The 19,284-nt window shown below is 35.3% G+C and overlaps 1 protein-coding gene across 8 annotated transcripts in view; it reads right to left on the bottom strand.

Annotated features, from left to right (window-relative positions):
* The window catches only part of LOC137404472 (target of rapamycin complex 2 subunit MAPKAP1-like), a 181,017-nt gene that overhangs the window by 113,966 nt on the left and 47,767 nt on the right, over positions 1-19,284 (bottom strand). For 2 of the 8 annotated variants that reach the window (XM_068090692.1, XM_068090691.1), the window contains exon 15: positions 1,633-1,745. The exons of the other annotated variants lie outside the window; for them this stretch is intronic. The gene's annotated coding sequence lies outside the window, so the exon portion shown is untranslated. The remainder of the gene's footprint in view (positions 1-1,632; positions 1,746-19,284) is intronic. 8 annotated transcript variants of the gene reach the window in all.

Here is a 19,284-nt window from a genome sequence, read left to right as displayed (position 1 = left end):
GAGGTATAAAGACAATATGTTAGTAGATATGGAGCAAGGAGTTGAGGGTATAGTAAGGATAGGGACAGTTAGAGGTATAAAGACAATATGTTAGTAGATATGGAGCAAGGAGTTTGAGTATAGTAAGGATAGGGACAGTCGGAGAATTAAAGACAATATGTTAGTAGGTGTGGGGCAAGGAGTTGAGAGTATAGTAAGGACAGAGACAGTAGGAGGTATAAAGACAATATGTTAGTAGATATGGTGCAAGGAGTTGAGAGTATAGTAAGGACTGGGACAGTAGGAGGAATAAAGACAATATGTTAGTAGATATGGAGCAAGGAGTTGAGAGTATAGTAAGGACAGAGACAGTAGGAGGTATAAAGACAATACGTTAGTAGGTATGGAGCAAAGAGTTGAGAGTATAGTAAGGATAGGGACAGTAGGAGGAATGAAGACAATATGTTAGTAGATATGGAGCAAGGAGTTGAGAGTATAGTAAGGATAGAGACAGTAGGAGGTATGAAGACAATATGTTAGTAGATATGGAGCAAGGAGTTGAGAGTATAGTAAGGATAGGGACAGTAGGAGGAATAAAGACAATATGTTAGTAGGTAGGGGGCAAGGAGTTGAGAGTATAGTAAGGAGAGGGACAGTAGGAGGTATAAAGACAATATGTTAGTAGATATGGAGCAAGGAGTTGAGAGTATAGTAAGGATAGAGACAGTAGGAGGTATGAAGACAATATGTTAGTAGGTATGGATCAAGGAGTTGAGGGTATAGTAAAGACAGAGACAGTAGGAGGTATGAAGACAATAGCAAGGAGAGGTATGTCTCTAGACATGGAGCAGATTGTATGCAAAACATTTCTTATTCTTCAAAATTTAAAACAGATAATTATAGACAGTGGCATTTTTTAAAAAACATTTTTTACTTCTTATGCTGCACATTGTTGAAGATTTAAAACAGATAATAGACAGTGGCAGGTAATGTAATGGCCACTGGTTAAGTTTCTTTACTCAATGAATTTTAGTAAGATATGCTAGTAACTTAGGCTAGTCTAAATATTGACTATATTAAAAGCTGTGTCAGTTCGTCAGAAGCCAGCATTAGGAAAAAATATTGCAAGTAACTGGAACCGAACTCGTACATTCGCATGTACGGATGTGAAGCCAAGCATACTACAACTAAGCTTTGCAATAGGCCTTGGAAGTGAGGCTGGGATAATGAGAAAATGGCTTGAGAACTAAGGCTTGGAATTGTGCATATAATCGGATATATGATCTCTCATGGCACTTGGGACTCAAAGCGTGCTAGCATGCTTGCTTTTTAACCCATCGCTATTAACTGGACATACGAGTGACGAACAGACAAAATACCAACGCGTGATTTTATATAATTAGATAAGTAATAAGGGTGTGTCACCATAAATGGAAGTCTAAACTAGAATTTGTCATTTTCTGAAGTACAGAGTAAGCAGAGTGTTCTTACGGTTTATCAAATAATAAAACCTACTTTACAAATCTGTGGTGTCTAAGAAGCTGAGAGAAACACCTCAAAGTATAACAATATTTACTAAGATACTGTTTAGTAAGGGGTGAAAAATGAAAAACGAGAGTTATTGTCACTATTATAGCCATTATTAGGTAGTACCTGCTCCTCAAACAGCCTCTTTACATCCCGATGACAGCTGTGTTTGTAGAAAGCTTCCACAAGGGCTCTTATAAAGAAGGAACCGTGGGCATCATGTCTTCCAGAGATATAACCTGTAAATACCAACACAGCGGTAGCTTCATTTACTCACAAGCAGTATAATAACAATATATTCATCTTATTATTGTCTAACAACTCTGAGCCATGAAAAATGAGATGCTGCAGAGATTGTACCGAGATATCTGTTACCAGGGAAAATGAGATGCTGCAGAGATTGTACAGTAGTATCTGTTACCAGGGAAAATGAGAAGCTGTAGAGATTGTACAGAAATATCTGTTACCAGGGAAAATGAGAAGCTGCAGAGATTGTACAGAAATATCTGCTACCAGGGAAAATGAGAAGCTGTAGAGATTGTACAGAAATATCTGTTACCAGGGAAAATGAGAAGCTGCAGAGATTGTACAGAAATATCTGCTACCATGGAAAATGAGAAGCTGTAGAGATTGTACAGAAATATCTGTTACCAGGGAAAATGAGAAGCTGCAGAGATTGTACAGAAATATCTGCTACCAGGGAAAATGAGAAGCTGTAGAGATTGTAAAGAAATATCTTTTACCAGTGGAAATGAGAAGCTGCAGAGATTGTACAGTAATATCTGTTACTAGGGAAAATGAGGAGCTGTAGAGATTGTACAGTAATATCTGTTACCAGTGGAAATGAGAAGCTGCAGAGATTGTACAGTAATATCTGTTACTAGGGAAAATGAGGAGCTTTAGAGATTGTACAGTAATATCTGTTACCAGGGAAAATGAGATGCTGCAGAGATTGTACAGAAATATCTGTTACCAGTGGAAATGGAGAGACTTATGATTAAAGATGATCTCCATTAGCAAACATTAAAAAGTACAAAAACTATAATTTTAGTGATCAATTTAAAGCTAAGCAAACCTTTGCATGGCATGAAAATATATAGCCTACAGTCATTACAAGCTGAAACTTACTATGTGTAAGTACACAAGGGTTGACAGAGAGTCTATAGTCTAAATACATACAGCAATACTTGACATGCCTAGTGTCTAGTTCAACTACTAAACTGTTTAACTGAAGGTCCACAGGCTAGCAGGTTTAATTATTGTGAAGGAAAATAGAGACAACCATAGAGTAGAATTTAATCAGATGTAGCACATATCACCTTCTCTGTATTACAATCCAATTTATAGGTAAGATAATCTCCTACCAAACTTTTCAATATAAAACATAAAATGATAATTTACCAGGAAAGCTCGCATTCATTATGAAAAAGTCATCCCCCGCCAAGAAATCAGCTAAGCTAAGACTTGTAGACTGAGAGCTAGATGTGGAAGGGAAGGCAACAGTTGGAGTGGGGTCTGGAGATCTAGAGAAATGAGTGATATCTCCAGATGGTAGATCATAGCCGCCTGCGATAGAAATTCATATGTTACCAGCACCTAGATAATTACTCTGTGCTATGGAAGAGGTAACTTTAAGTGATTTAGGTATATCAAGTGAAGATCAGAACTGAAAAATTGATACTAGAGATCCTCAAAGGGTTGTGTGAATTGGTTCATTTGTGTAGAGTTGTCTGCTCTCACTACACATACAATGAATTACCATGAACTTTATCAACTGCCATAGACACATTCGATCAGTGAAATCACATCAATTGATCTGAACTTCTTTCATAATACAGTCAAACATGGATAACTCGAACTTCACGGGACCGAGCGAAAGTGTTCGAATTGTCTGAGCGTTCAAGTTATCAGAGCACTGTCACAAGTCCATGTATTTACTTATTTATTAGTAGATACATGTACATATGCAAACTATAATATAAATCAAAAGCACAAATGGCTTGTTTCAAATTATATGCTTCTAATGTAAAGTTTAAAACGTTTTTATCAAAAACTATAGAGATTTTTCTATCACTTGAGATTGGTTTGTTGTTTGAGGTGATGTTATTGCCAGGACGTTTTTTAGATTAACATTGGCAAAACTTGATCGTTGTTGAAATGCTCAAAAGAACAGACATCAGCACATATACAAACTATAATATAAATCAAAAGCACAAATGGCTTGTTTCAAATTAAATGCTTCTAATGTAAAGTTTAAAACGTTTTTATCAAAAAGTATAGAGATTTTTTTATCACTTGAGATTGGTTTGTTGTTTGAGGTGATGTTATCGCCAGGACGTTTTTTTAGATTGACATTGGCAAAACTTGATCGTTGTTGAAATGCTTAAAAGAAAAGACATCTTTTTCTTTTGAGCGTTTTACCCACGATGAATTTTGCCGATTGTTCTTGAAGTTAATGCAAAGATTACCTCACTTTACCTTGCTTCCGAGAGGGCGATCGCTAATATAATATCGCTAGTATAAGCGGATGTTTGGTATAAATCAAATTTCACCAAACCTTTAGAAAAGTCGTGGACAAAAATATTTTGCCGATGGTGGTAATAACGACGCTTATGAATTACGAAAAGTTGAGGTTTACCTCTATGGCTTGGAATAAAGTGATTTTCTAAAGCAATAACAACAGTTTTGGTAGCCATTGGGAAAAAACAGTTCGAGTTAACAGTGTTGAGTTCGAGTTATCTATAGCAATTTATTATTACGTGGGAACGGACCAAAGAAACCGTTCGAATTAACCGTGTGTTCGAGCTATCCGTGGGCGAGTTATCCATGTTTCACTGTATATCCATTTTTGTTATATGTATTTACCTGAAAAGCAATGTTAGTGTTCTCATGGAAAGATGAAGATATTTTCTACTCCCAATCAAACAAGTCAATAGTTAAAGGTTGACTTGCAACAAAATTCACATTACAGTTATTTGGTATCAAAGGATTCACCATGGTTTACTCTGCTGTGTTGTAGGTGCAAAATATGTGGAAATGTGATTACAAGCTCAAAAAAGCTCAAAAACGAACAGTTAATCGCCGCCATCACGGAACCGCCGTAGATTGGAATCTCTTTCCAAAACGGCTCAAATGGGACGTAGTTGTACTATAAAACACATAATATCCCTACACCTACTATATAGCAGGTATTACTGACATGTGTTAAACCTTTCAATATATTTACTTAATACAAAGATATAATTTGTAAGATCAATTTGCTACTGCTGCAGGATGTTGACGTAAAAGAAAACCATAACCAAATATCAGTGAAATCTGATGGTAGTTGCTAAAGTCAGCAGGTAAAATTTCTCAACTGGCTGTAATAGTCTTTGGCTGTATAAATTAAAGTGTCAATAGGGAATTGTCAACCTACCTCCAGAGCAAGCTTGAAAAATAAGTAGCTTGGGTTTTCCTGCCATGCGAGGAAAATTCCAAGGAGATAGCAGATGATTTACTGAAGTACGAGAAATTACTTTTTCGTCTGTACCAAAGAGATGCGTCTCATTCCCATGTGTCATGACTACGAGTACAAACATGCCATAGTCTTTGTGATCTTCAATCTCTGTCTCCTCACGTATAACTCTCAGCATCTCCTGAATATATTATATGAAGTTGACCATCACTCTAACATCTACTGGGCTGTTCATTTTAAGGTTGCTTATGAAGATAAAACAAATGGTGTGATATTTACTAGATAACAAAAGCTATGCAACCAGACAGACTGATATCAAAAGCTTAATAATTCAATCTACCGTAACTGCAAAGTTAAAACTTCTGTTGCCACAAAAAATAATAAAAGAGAGAAAGCTTGATAACAAGATTGTCTATTAACCTTTGCAGGAAGATCCTCATAGATTTTGGTTACAAAAGACAGGTTTTTAAAAAGGCCAACTACATTTTCCTGATCGGTTTGTGACCCAGTTCTTTCAATCCTGCCGCTGTCTGCGCTGCTATCAGGTGCAACAAAGTGGATGTTGTTGATGACCAAACATCGCCCTCTCTTAGGATTTGACATCGCATAGACCTAAACAAAACAGGATTGGCAGTTGACAAGAGTTCCAACTTTAATGATCCTTTGGAGGTGCCATGAATGATGAAGTTTCATACCATTAAAAAAAACTTACAGATGACGAATCAAAGAGCTTCTTAGCCCAGGCTTTTCTACTCGGTTTCACTCTCAAACGAATGACAGCCAACTCAGCTTCATGCTCGTTCAAATAATCCAAGCTATCAGACAGCTCACTGTCATCACCTTCAATTGTCAGTTGAGATTGGAGTTGTACTCTCTTCCCTCTCCCATTTTGTATAGACAATGATGCAACTGGGGGCCTTAGATGTGCTGTAATGTTGATAACTTGGTAACATATATGACAGTTTGATGAGGAAGAGTAGAAAAAGAGGACCTGTTTTTGCAAGAACAGTTGATATTATCTATGATAGTAGATTTGACTAAATGCATACACGGAAACTACTACATTGTAACTCAAGAACAATCAGATCTTGAGTATTTTTAGTTAATCTATTATAAAATTCCAGATACATTATCAGAGAATACGAGTGCTTTTTCTTTAACCAATAAAAATTAGAGTTATAATTATGTTATTTGGAAGTTACACAGAGCACTTACCACTAGAAATAGCACGTCTTTGAGAGATAACCTTGGACAGGTACTCTGTCACTTTCTGTGTTTTATCAACTGAAAGGCTGTAACCTGCAACAAACGGAAAGATTAACACAAATACAAGTTCTTCCCATAGCAACCATTGAAACAAAGCAACCATTAAAACAAAATCAAAATTTACTCACATGGGTAGACGAGTGGAGAGGGAATGGTGGGCCTCCCACCTGCCTTGCTTTTTGCCTCTCGCTTGCTGCAGAATGTAAGCTGAAATCCAGAGAAAGATTCCACGTTAACTTGTAATTGGCATTGCATAGGACCACCAGCTACTGTTGAGAACACGGGACAAAGCCAATCTGGATCCACAAAGGTACCAGGGTGAGGATCCCGTAAATACAGGCAGTGTGGGCAGACAACTTTAACTGACGGTTGACAGGCTTTCCAGGTTGATGTGATGTATTCCAGAATATGCCGAGTGGTTTCTATGAGACGCTTCCAAGAGGAAGCGAGCAGTTGTGTTGAAGTTGAAACTTGAACAGTAACTCTTTGCTCTTTGAAGAAATGGACAAAATGGGTTGAACTTTCCCCGTGGTAAATCGTTGAGCCGTTGTTTCGTACCATCATAGTTGAAGAAAGACTGGTTTCCTCTTTCAACACATCCAAGAATTTCACTATCGCTAGATGAAACGCATAGATAGGTAAGGGCAAGCCTCCAAACTGTATTTCAAGTCGAAGCTGAAGATCTCCATCCGTCTTCCAAGAGCCATCCATGCTAGACTGAGAGGCAAAAGGAATAAGATAGTATTCGATTGCACGCTTATGCACTGGCCCATGCAACACCTTGAAGCTCTTCAGTAGTTCTACAGACACTTCCCAGGAAAACTTAGCTGACTCCTTCGTCAACAGATAGTACAGAAGAGCTGAGTCTAGTATACCGTCATGTTGAAACTCCTCAACCATTTCCTCGTATTTAGGTTTGTTTACGCGTCGATCTTGATACAGATATGGGAAAAAAGTATCCAGCCGCTCTTTCCATTTCTCTTCCGCTCGATGATGAAATAAGAGAGTTATTGTTTCGGTGATATGATGAATCTGGTGAAAGACGTATGGTTGGAGTGAGTTTATTTGGTTATACCATAGGATGCTACCAGTGTTGTGCATATATCTCAACACTGTGTGAGATTCCTTGATGGAAAACCTCTCCTCAATAAGTGAAAGTTTTATGACTGACTTATCAGTTTGATCCGTCACAAACTCTGTGATTTCATTCCACGCTCCCGGAATCACTGTTTTGAACACCTGACATCTCCTATCTAAAGCCAGCTTGAGGTTCCTAATGTTCGACGTTTCTTCCTGATCATCACTGAATATAAAGACCTCTTCAGGATGAAATACTGGTGCTTCGGTATTAGACAAATGTAGGATCTTCTGAAACTCTCCCTGCTTTGTGCCATAAAGATCCCTTTCCTCTGCTAGCATATTTTTTCGAAGTCGTGCAATCTCCTCCAAGAAGTTGTCTCTGCACACTTCGACACTCTGACTTGTGACAGCATCAGCATGAGTGAACACAAGTAAAGGCGGGCCAAGAAGGGGACAGGACAAATACAAATGAGACATCCAGTCCCAGCACGTTTCTTTCGCAGCCATTCGTGAACCCTTTTCGTGTGAAATCGCTAGGAATTGCTTAAAACTCACAACAAACAATGGAATATTATTTTCTTTTAGCGCATATTGGTAAGCAATATGGTAAACATCCTGGCCTCCGTGATCGATAAGGTTGGCAGTAGATTCTTGTAGCTTTAAATCGTGAACTTCGAAGCCTTTTGTTGCTTCATCTATGAAGGACACGTCTGACTCAGATTGCTTTGATAAAACACGTTTCCCTTGCCGGAGACTTTTAACGATACTGGTTTTTCCAGCAAGGGAATTTCCAACTATGGCGACTGGTGCATCGCAGACTTCTATTTCTTTTCCCTGGCTAAGAGATTTGAAGTATTCTCCAATTGCGTGAATTCCATCCTGACATACAGCGTATGGAGGAGATATTAGTTTTGTACATCCATAAAAGTTCAGCGAGTGAAGTTTGTTGAGAGCCATAACCTTTTCATCTATCTTTGTAAGTTCATAGTTATTGCTGATGTCAAGCTCCTCCAACTGACTCAACTTGCTCAGCCTACATAACAACTGAAGCATATTAGTCTTATCTTAATGTTATTTATAATTGTATTTCTTTACTAGGAACTCTTAACAGTCACACTAACACAAACTAACATCACAACCATAATATTCCATCTTATTTTAACTGAGTGTATATTCTACCTCTAACAATGCAGTACCAATAATTAACCTTATCACATCTGCTGAATGTTTCAAAGAGATGAGACAGTAGACATAAAATGTTCTTTAATCATAACATGTGTTTATGTAGCAGTTATGAAAAAACAATAATTCTGGGCTGGATAATTTTTCCCAATTATTTACAGCACCGACAAATGATGCCTGGATTCCTTTGTTAGAATGTTAGAAACACTTATAAATATAGTTATAAAATGAATATATATCTTCAAATTTAGAACCAAGTGAAAAAATTGAAAGCACCAATAAATTGCAAAGCAGTGCGAAGGGCCACACGCTAAATTATCATCGCGGGTTAATTGTAAGCAATAGATGTCAACTGGTAGAGATATTAATCAGCTACCAAAAGCATATTTATTTAGAGAACCTTGACATGCAGATTTATTAAATTTATTGTTCGCAAATCCTTCGCTCTGCCTGGAGGAAACTAACAATATAAGCAACATTCACTTCACCCGTAAAAGGGTTAAATTTACCTACTCTAAATTCTAACACACTATTTAAAGAATACAATGACAGCCTCTATTTTAACGCCAGCTCCATTTGATCGTCACTATGAGGAAGGGTTGAGAAATAGAGCGCCATGGCGATCAAATACAGTGCACCCTCGAGATACGATTACCCTGATATACGATTTTTTCACCTTACGAAGTCAAATATTGTGATATCTTCACCTCGCTATACGAATTTTATTTCACCATACGAATTTGAAAAAAGTTTCGCCCGAGTTAAAATTTGGCCGTTGGTGTGCTCATAACACACGTCGAAATAAAAAAGACACCGAAATATAGTTTACCGAAAACATTCTTAGAACGTTTAGAAGAGACACGATGATCGACTTCTCTCATGTCCGTGTGGAAAATTTCGTGTAAAATACACAAGCGAGAGCAAATATTCATTTGTAGCGTTATTATAGCTTTTACTATAAACATTCAAGTCAGCATACGTATATAACTACAACTATCTACATTTAATTCGTTATCTATGGAATCTGAGACCGATACAAACATTACAAAACGAAGGAAAAATGATTTCTATGTCAACAAAGTTGGATGTCGTAAATAAGAAGAAGGGACCTGTATTATTAACATTGTCAAGGAATATGATCGCAACCAATCAGCATTTGCAATTATTATTAAAACAAGAACTCCATTAAAGCAAGCACAAGAAAGAGCTTCCGACTGAAGATTTGAATGAGCTAGGTCATGCACGCGATCAGCATTCAAATGGGGCAACCATTTTGTAAAGGCGAGGATTTAGAAAATACAGAAAATCCCACATTTGCAGAAATGTTTCAAGTGTTTAATTTACTGATGTGGACTGGTACATTAAAACAATGCATGTATAATATATATTATTTATCTCTTGTGTGGCATGTTTTTCATATTTTATTCATTTTTTTTCCTTTTGATTTTATGTTATATTTTCTTGTTTAACCATGTCTTTGCATATGGGCTTGTTACCTTCTACGTGAATACAATTCATCGTATGTATGTATGTAACTCATATAACTAGCTACTCAAGATAGTTGACGCATCCAAATTACTTTCTGAAACTTGCTAAAGCCCTGTCCCCCCATAGGGTATAAATACGTACAAACTTTGTATGTATGGTTACATTGATTCTTGTGCACATTTCATACAAGACAAACTACTGTACCACATTCTCTGGATCCTTTTACAAGCGCTAGCTAGCAATTTTCTGCATTGCACCATCAATTTTTTTCGTAGAAAAATTGGACAGGAATGGACAACTTCTTTTAGTGTGCTAAAAAATTCCAATTCATTACGTTTTAAAGTTATTTTCAAGTGTACAGTACCATAATTAACATTGATACGTTTTTGCCTCCTCTCTGTTTTACCCGCTACATGTACCAGCTACGTTACTCCAAAGGTATGTACGTCCAGTATAGAAAATATAACTTCATTTTTCTTTTCGGTAGCCATTAAATGGTCAAGTGTGCGAGAGGCCGCTTTCTATAACTGCATCGCTCGGCCTTATTGATTTAGGTCGAAAAAGATTTCAACCAGATAGGCTAAAGTTTATAGTGAAAGTGAAGATAGGAACTGCTGAAGGATAAAATTTCGTAATAAAAAGTTGAAATTCAGTAAAATAGTTCAAAATACATACTAAAACTTAGTTTTAAGTGGAAGCTTAGCAAGCTAAACTTACTTGAAGTAATTCAAAGTTTATGTTATGCGTACCTTTTGAAGGCAAGAACTCCTTACCGTACGTACTACATTTGGTACACACATTATAATTTTGCGTTTTATTGCAGATCATAACCATTAAAATACACTAAATACAATACAGTTACTGTAGGTAACTATAATTACTAAAGTTAACATTCTATTTTGTTGCAAATTGTCAATATGTACACATTTTTATAAACAAAATTGACGATTTTTACCAGGGGGTGTTTGCATAGTATAATTACAATGGTCTCTATACCCCGATATACGAATTTTTCACCATACGATGCCAACTCTGGAACGAATTAACATCGTATCTCGAGGGTGCACTGTAGAGGTTTCATGGTATCTTTAAAAATTTTCTCTAGCAAATTTTTTCCCACTTAAATCAGCTAACATAGTGACAAGCCAAGTTTACTCGGCAGCCATTATAAAGCTGTTATGCAATTTTTTCCATTAAATAATTATAGCTATAGTGGATGCAACCGACAAACAGTTACATTTGAAAAATTTCCAAATGACATGTAATGACTTTTGTATGTGAGTGAGAGATGTGACAGCTTAGAAGCATTTATGTACTGCAGCCAATTTTAACAGATAACTCACAAAACACGTGTTTAATAAAGTCATTGGTATGATAATCAATTACTATGATGGCAAATTATCATTCAACATGATTACTAAACAAGTATGTATTTATATTTATATATAAACAGTACTTATGTAATTGATGTGCTTTAACGAAGTGTCATGATTCAATAAAATTTGAAAGTTGTATTTTGGATATTATAGCAACTTCGAAACTTGTGACAGAAATTTGCTCATATTTTATGTTGTGAGTGCAAATAATTGTATGTAGAGCTGATCTTAAGTTGGGATTTGACTGTATAATGATTTATTTTATAGATTTTATAGTATTTGCTATCAAATTAAGGATTAGAATAAAAAACTTGGTACTATGACAAATATATTTATAACACATAAAACTTTAGTTGTGATTTTATTCACTGATATCAACCTTTTTACAACTAAATCTGCATATTAAGAAGATTTGAACAGTTTGTAGTCTCAGCCTTCTAATTTTTATGATCATATTTTAAGATGATTATTAGTAGTACATAATGTGTTGGGTGGTCTCTACCACAAGACAGTGAACATGGATGTACAGAGACCAAAAACTATGAGGAATGAATGTGTGGCTACAATGAAGTAAAATTGGCACATCATATTAGGTGATTGTGTCTTTTAATTTCATGTTCAAAAACTGCTGAACAGATGATAAGATTTAAATTTTGACATATCAGCAATATTAAAAATGATCAACTTGGTATGTTAAGGTTGTACTGTACTAAATTAGAAACCAGCTATGTTTTTTTTTTTGATCTCTTCTGCTAGTTACTAAGTGATCAACACAGTATGCCGTAAGCCAGTCAGGAGTATTGGAAGAGATGAACTAAACCAATCAAGTGCTGCAATTTGGCTACAGGAGATAATCTATTGAATAAAAAGCCAAATTTGAAGAACTAGTATATCGATAAAGGAACGTTTAAAATGGAGACTTCCTAAAACCTGTAAGTGATAATTTAGATATGACATATTGTAAGATTAGCTTTTGAGTTTATCAGAGTATAACTGCTCCACATGGAGGTTAGATCAGATCTAAGAAAAATCCAGCCCACCTTACCCAGGCCAGCAAGTATTAAAGCCAAACTCCAGCCTGATAATTAATTCTAATCACATTGCTGAATCCATCATGAACTTTCGCACTACACTGTAGAGCTATTAGACACTGAATGCATAACTGTATGGAGATGGCAAATAGAAGAAGAAGTCTGTGGATGTCTATGTGACATATCTATTATATATAATATCAAATGGACATCCCCATGTCTATGTATAGAGATAACCATGTAATAAAGACTCATGTATATGCCTTGGTTATATGTACATGTGTGTTTGGAATTAGTTTCTCACATGAACTTAGCATACTTAGGCTGATCTCAGCAGCCAGAATTTCTCACACAGACCAGGTTACAGTGGATTTCTCTGACAGCTAATAGTAGGAACAGACTCAATCTGCTGAAACCACACATGAGTGATCAGATTGGTTGACAGACTGGAGACAATCAAAGCTGAAGATGTTTACGCTGAAGCTGGTTTGCAACTTACAAACACCATTGATTGTGTGCAATGTGTAATAACAGTGACAATGCTGAACAGACACATGGAAATCCAGCAGTGTCAGGTTATCCACAGTATCAACTTCATACTAATGCATAGTTGCAGTATGTATGCAGTTTAAAGTTTTGAAGAATGCATATTCATAGTATGCATGAAATGCTGGGTTTCAGGTAATACATCATGGAAATAAATGTGCAGTAGACCGTAGTGGGTAATTGCCAGTTGGAGTGCAGTTACAGTAAATGTCTACTGCGCATTAGAGAGATGTAATGCACTAAAATGTACTGCAATGACCCGTGCAGTTCTAATGCATCACAACCATAGTTTGTAGACATGAAAATGATTTGGTTCCATTATTATCCACTACTATGAATATTATTCCATGGTTTACTGTTGTATATGTAATGTATTGATTAATTCATAAATTTTTTTTAAAATTTAAAATAAAACTCTTAGGTAATCATATGACACATGAAACACAACTACTGTGTTAATTAATTAAAACCTTTGGAGTATAGAAACTCTGCTGAATAAAATTATTACATAACATAAACTTTTAATTGATTTCAAAAAGTAAAATAATTTTTTGCATGTGGTAACAAGAGCAAAAGAGATTCTGAAATGCATTGTTAGAGAATATACTCCTTTTGCTCAGAAATTATAAACTTGATTGTAATATTAATGTAAACTTCTACATGAATTAAAAAAGTTAAAAAAATTCTGAAATTCAGTGCTGAAGAATATTTTGTTGCACAGAAACTTCCTACAGAGAGACTGAGTTATACTCACGATTCAGGGAGGTCCTGAAGTTGGCAGCTGTCCAAGACTAGCCCAGTGAGAGAAGTAAGAGCACAAACAACCTCAGGGAGGCCTCCTTTGAAGTTGTTGTCATTCAGTTCTAGCACCTTCAGTTGAGTCAGAGAGGATAGACTGTAATATATACATGTGATAAATTAAAGGTATAATAGTATAGGTTCACAGGCTATGATAAAGTATCTCAGTACATAAAATGAGTTTGTTCTACTATTAAATGAAGAACTACAGAGTAGATGGGCAGCTAAATTGAATGGTCAGTTATCATAATAATCTGTATGAATTATTAAAATAAACCAGACTATCACATGTACTGATAAGGAATCAATCTATGATTTATTATTGCATATGTAAATATTATCAAGTCATTACATCATAACAAAGCTACAATTATTATCTAATACACAGTATTGGTGCAATGGAGGTATTACCTACTGCATAATAAGCAGTGCTGGATGCAGTTGCAGTGTTGCTAGTGCACGTTTCACAGTGCTGGATCCATGAATAACTTTTCATTACACTATAGATCTATTAGAAAATCTGACATATGTATATGTGACATATCTATATCACATAAGCATATCCATGTCTATGTATAGAGATGTCCATGTGATATAGACTCATGTCTATGCCTTGATTATATGTACATGTGTGTTTGGAATTAGTTTCTCACATGAACTTAGCATACTTAGGCTGATCTCAGCAGCCAGAATTTCTCACACAGACCAGGTTACAGTGGATTTCTTTGACAGCTAATAGTAGGAACAGACTCATTCTGCTGAGACCACACACAAGTGATCAGATTGGTTGACAGACTGGGGACAATCAAAGCTGAAGCTGTTTACTCTGAAGTTGGTTTCGTTTCCAACTTTTAAACACCATTGATTGTGTGCAATGTGTAGTAACAGTGACAATGCTGAACAGACACATGGAAATCCAGCAGTGTCAGGTTATCCACAGTATCAACTTCATACTAATGCATAGTTGCAGTATGTATGCAGTTTAAAGTTTTGAAGAATGCATATTCACAGTATGCATGAAATGCTGGGTTTCAGGTAATACATCATGGAAATAAATGTGCAGTAGACCGTAGTGGGTAATTGCCAGCTGGAGTGCAGTTACAGTAAATGTCTACTGTGCATTAGAGAGATGTAATGCACTAAAATGTACTGCAATGACTCAGTGCAGTTCTAATGCATCACAACCATAGTTTGTAGACATGAAAATGATTTGGTTCCATTATTATCCACTACTATGAATATTATTCCATGGTTTACTGTTGTATATGTAATGTATTGATTAATTCATAAATTTTTTTTAAAATTTAAAATAAAACTCTTAGGTAATCATATGACACATGAAACACAACTACTGTGTTAATTAATTAAAACCTTTGGAGTATAGAAACTCTGCTGAATAAAATTATTACATAACATAAACTTTTAATTGATTTCAAAAAGTAAAATAATTTTTTGCATGTGGTAACAAGAGCAAAAGAGATTCTGAAATGCATTGTTAGAGAATATACTCCTTTTGTTCAGAAAATATAAACTTGATTGTAATATTAATGTAAACTTCTACATGAATTAAAAAAGTTAAAAAAATTCTGAAATTCAGTGCTGAAGAATATTTTGTTGCACAGAAACTTCCTACAGAGAGACTGAGTTATACTCACGATTCAGGGAGGTCCTTAAGTTGGCACCATTTCAAGTATAGCTCAGTGAGAGAAGTAAGAGCTCCAACAACCTCAGGGAGGCCTTCTTTGAAGTTGTTGTAACTCAGCCATAGCACCTCCAGTTGAGTCAGAGAGGATAGACTGTAATATATACATGTGATAAATTAAAGGTATAATAGTATAGGTTCACAGGCTATGATAAAGTATCTCAGAATATTAAAATGAATTTGTTCTACTATTAAATGAAATTGTTCTACTATTAAATGAAGAACTACAGAACAGATGGGCAGCTAAATTTAATGGACAGTTATCATAATAATCTGTATAAATTATTAAAATAAACCAAACTATCTCCTGTACTGATAAAGAATCTATGATTTATTATTGCATATGTAAATATTATTAAGTCATTACATCATAACAAAGCTACAATTATGTACTAATACACAGTATTGGTGGAATGGATGTATTACCTACTGCATAATAAGCAGTGCTGGATGCAGTTACAGTGTTGCTAGTGCGTGTTTCACAGTGCTGGATCCATTAACAACTTCTCATTACACTATAGATCTATTAGACAATCTGACATATGTATATGTGACATATCTATATCACATACACATTCCCATGTCTATGTATAGGGATATCCATGTGATATAGACCGATGTCTGTGCCTTGGTTATATGTACATGTATGTTTGGAATTAGTTTCTCACATGAACTTAGCATACTCAGGCTGATCTCAGCAGCCTGAATTTCTCACACAGACCAGGTTGCAGTGGATTCCTTTGATAGCAAATAGTAGGAACAGACTCAATCTACTGAGACCACACATGAGTGATCAGATTGGTTGACAGACTGGAGACAATCAAAGCTGAAGCTGTTTACGCTGAAGCTGGTTTCGTTTCCAACTTTCAAACACCATCGATTGTGTGCAATGTGTAGTAACAGTGACAATGCTGAACAGACATATGGAAATCCAGCAGTGTCAGGTTATCCACAGTATCAACTTCATACTAATGCATAGTTGCAGTACGTATGCAGTTTAAAGTTTTGAAGAATACATATTCACAGTATGCATGAAATACTGGGTTTCATGTAATACATCATGGAAATAAATGTGCAGTAGACCGTAGTGGGTAATTGCCAGTTGGAGTGCAGTTACAGTAAATGTCTACTGTGCATTAGAGAGATGTAATGCACTAAAATGTACTGCAATGACTCAGTGCAGTTCTAATAAATCACAACCATAGTTTGTAGACATGAAAAAGATTTGGTTCCATTATTACCCACTACTATGAATATTATTCCATGGTTTACTATTATATATTTAATCTATTGATTAATTCATAAACTTTTTAAAAAAATTTAAAATAAAACTCTTTGGTAATCATATGACACATGAAACACAACTACTGTGTTAATTAATTAAAACCTTTGGAGTATAGAAACTCTGCTGAATAAAATTATTACATAACATAAACTTTCAATTGATTTCAAAAAGTAAAATAATTTTTGCATGTGGTAACAAGAGCAAAAGAGATTCTGAAATGCATTGTTAGAGAATATACTCCTTTTGCTCAGAAAATATAAACTTGATTGTAATATTAATGTAAACTTCTACATGAATTAAAAAAGTTAAAAAAATTCTAAAATTCAGTGCTGAAGAATATTTTGTTGCACAGAAACTTCCTACAGAGAGACTGAGTTATACTCACGATTTAGGGAGGTCCTGAAGTTGGCAGCTGTTCAAGTCTAGCTTTGTGAGAGAAGTAAGAGCTCCAACGACCTCAGGGAGGCCTTCTTTGAAGTTGTTGTTTCTCAGCCATAGCTCCTTCAGTTGAGTCAGAGAGGATAGACTGTAATATATACATGTGATAAATTAAAGGTATACTAGTATAGGTTCACAGGCTATGATAAAGTATCTCAGAATATAAAAATGAAGTTGTTCTACTATTAAATGAAGAACTACAGAGCAGATGGGCAGCTAAATTGAATGGTCAGTTAGCATAATAATCTGTATAAATTATTAAAATAAACCAAACTATCACATGTATTGATAAGGAATCAATCTATTATTTATTATTGCATATGTAAATACTATTAAGTCATTACATCATAACAAAGCTACAATTATTATCTAATACACAGTATTGGTACAATGGAGGTATTACCTACTGCATAATAAGCAGTGCTGGATGTAGTTGCAGTGTTGCTAGTGTGCATTTCACAGTGCTGGATCTATCAATGACTTTTCATTACACTATAGATCTATTAGACAATCTGATATATGTATATGTAACATATCTATATCACATAAGCATATCCATGTCTATGAATGGAGATGTCAATGTGATATAGACCGATGTCTGTGCCTTGGTTATATGTACATGTGTGTTTGGAATTAGTTTCTCACATGAATTTAGCATACTTAGGCTGATCTCAGCAGCCAGAATTTCTCACACAGACCAGGTTGCAGTGGATTTCTTTGACAGCTAATAATAGGAACAGACTCAATCTGCTGAGACCACACATGAGTGATCAGAGTGGTGTACAGACAGGAGACAATCAAAGCTGAAGCTGTTTAAGCTGAAGCTGGTTTCGTTTCCAACTTTCAAACACCATTGATTGTGTGCAATGTGTAGTAACAGTGACAATGCTGAACAGACACATGGAAATCCAGAAGTGTCAGGTTATCCACAGTATCAACATCATACTAATGCATAGTTGCAGTATGTATTCAGTTTAAAGTTTTGAAGAATACATATTCACAGTATGCATGAAATGCTGGGTTTCAGGTAATACATCATGGAAATAAATGTGCAGTAGACCGTAGTGGGTAATTGCCAGTTGGAGTGCAGTTGCAGTAAATGTCTACTGTGCATTAGAGAGATGTGATGCACTAAAATGTACTGCAATGACTCAGTGCAGTTCTAATGCATCACAACCATAGTTTGTAGACATGAAAATGATTTTGTTCCATTATTACCCACTACTATGAATATTATTCCATGGTTTATTATTGTATATGTAATGTATTGATTAATTCAAAAATTTTTTTAAAATTTAAAATAAAACTCTTAGGTAATCATATGACACATGAAACACAACTACTGCGTTAATTAATTAAAACCTTTGGAGTGTAGAAACTCTGCTGAATAAAATTGTTACATAACATAAACTTTTAATTGATTTCAAAAAGTAAAATAATTTTTTGCATGTGGTAACAAGAGCAAAAGAGATTCTGAAATGCATTGTTAGAGAATATACTCCTTTTGCTCAGAAAATATAAACTTGATTGTAATATTAATGTAAATTTCTACATGAATTAAAAAAGTTAAAAAAAATTCTGAAATTTAGTGCTGAAGAATATTTTGTTGCACAGAAACTTCCTACAAAGAGACTGAGTTATACTCACAATTCAGGGAGGTCCTGAAGTTGGCATCTGTCCAAGTCTAGCTTAGTGAGAGAAGTAAGAGCACCAACGACCTCAGGGAGGCCTTCTTTGAAGTTGTTGTCCATCAGCCATAGCACCACCAGTTGAGTCAGAGAGGATAGACTGTAATATATACATGTGATACATTTAAGGTATAATAGTGTAGGTTCACAGGCTATAATAAAGTATTCCAGAATATAAAAATGAATTTGTTCTACTATTAAATGAAGAACTGCAGAGCAGATGGGCAGCTAAATTGAATGTTCAGTTAGCATAATAATCTGTATGAATTATTAAAATAAACCAAGCTATCACATGTACTGATAAGGAATCAATCTATGATTTATTATTGCATATGTAAATATTATTAAGTCATTACATCATAACAAAGCTACAATTATTATCTAATACGCAGTATATTGGTACAATGGAGGTATTACCTACTGCACAATAAGCAGTGCTGGATG

This window comes from Watersipora subatra, chromosome 9, assembly GCF_963576615.1.
Source record: "Watersipora subatra chromosome 9, tzWatSuba1.1, whole genome shotgun sequence".
In the NCBI taxonomy this organism is placed as follows: domain Eukaryota; kingdom Metazoa; phylum Bryozoa; class Gymnolaemata; order Cheilostomatida; family Watersiporidae; genus Watersipora; species Watersipora subatra.
This window is presented reverse-complemented; position numbering and strand designations above follow the sequence as displayed.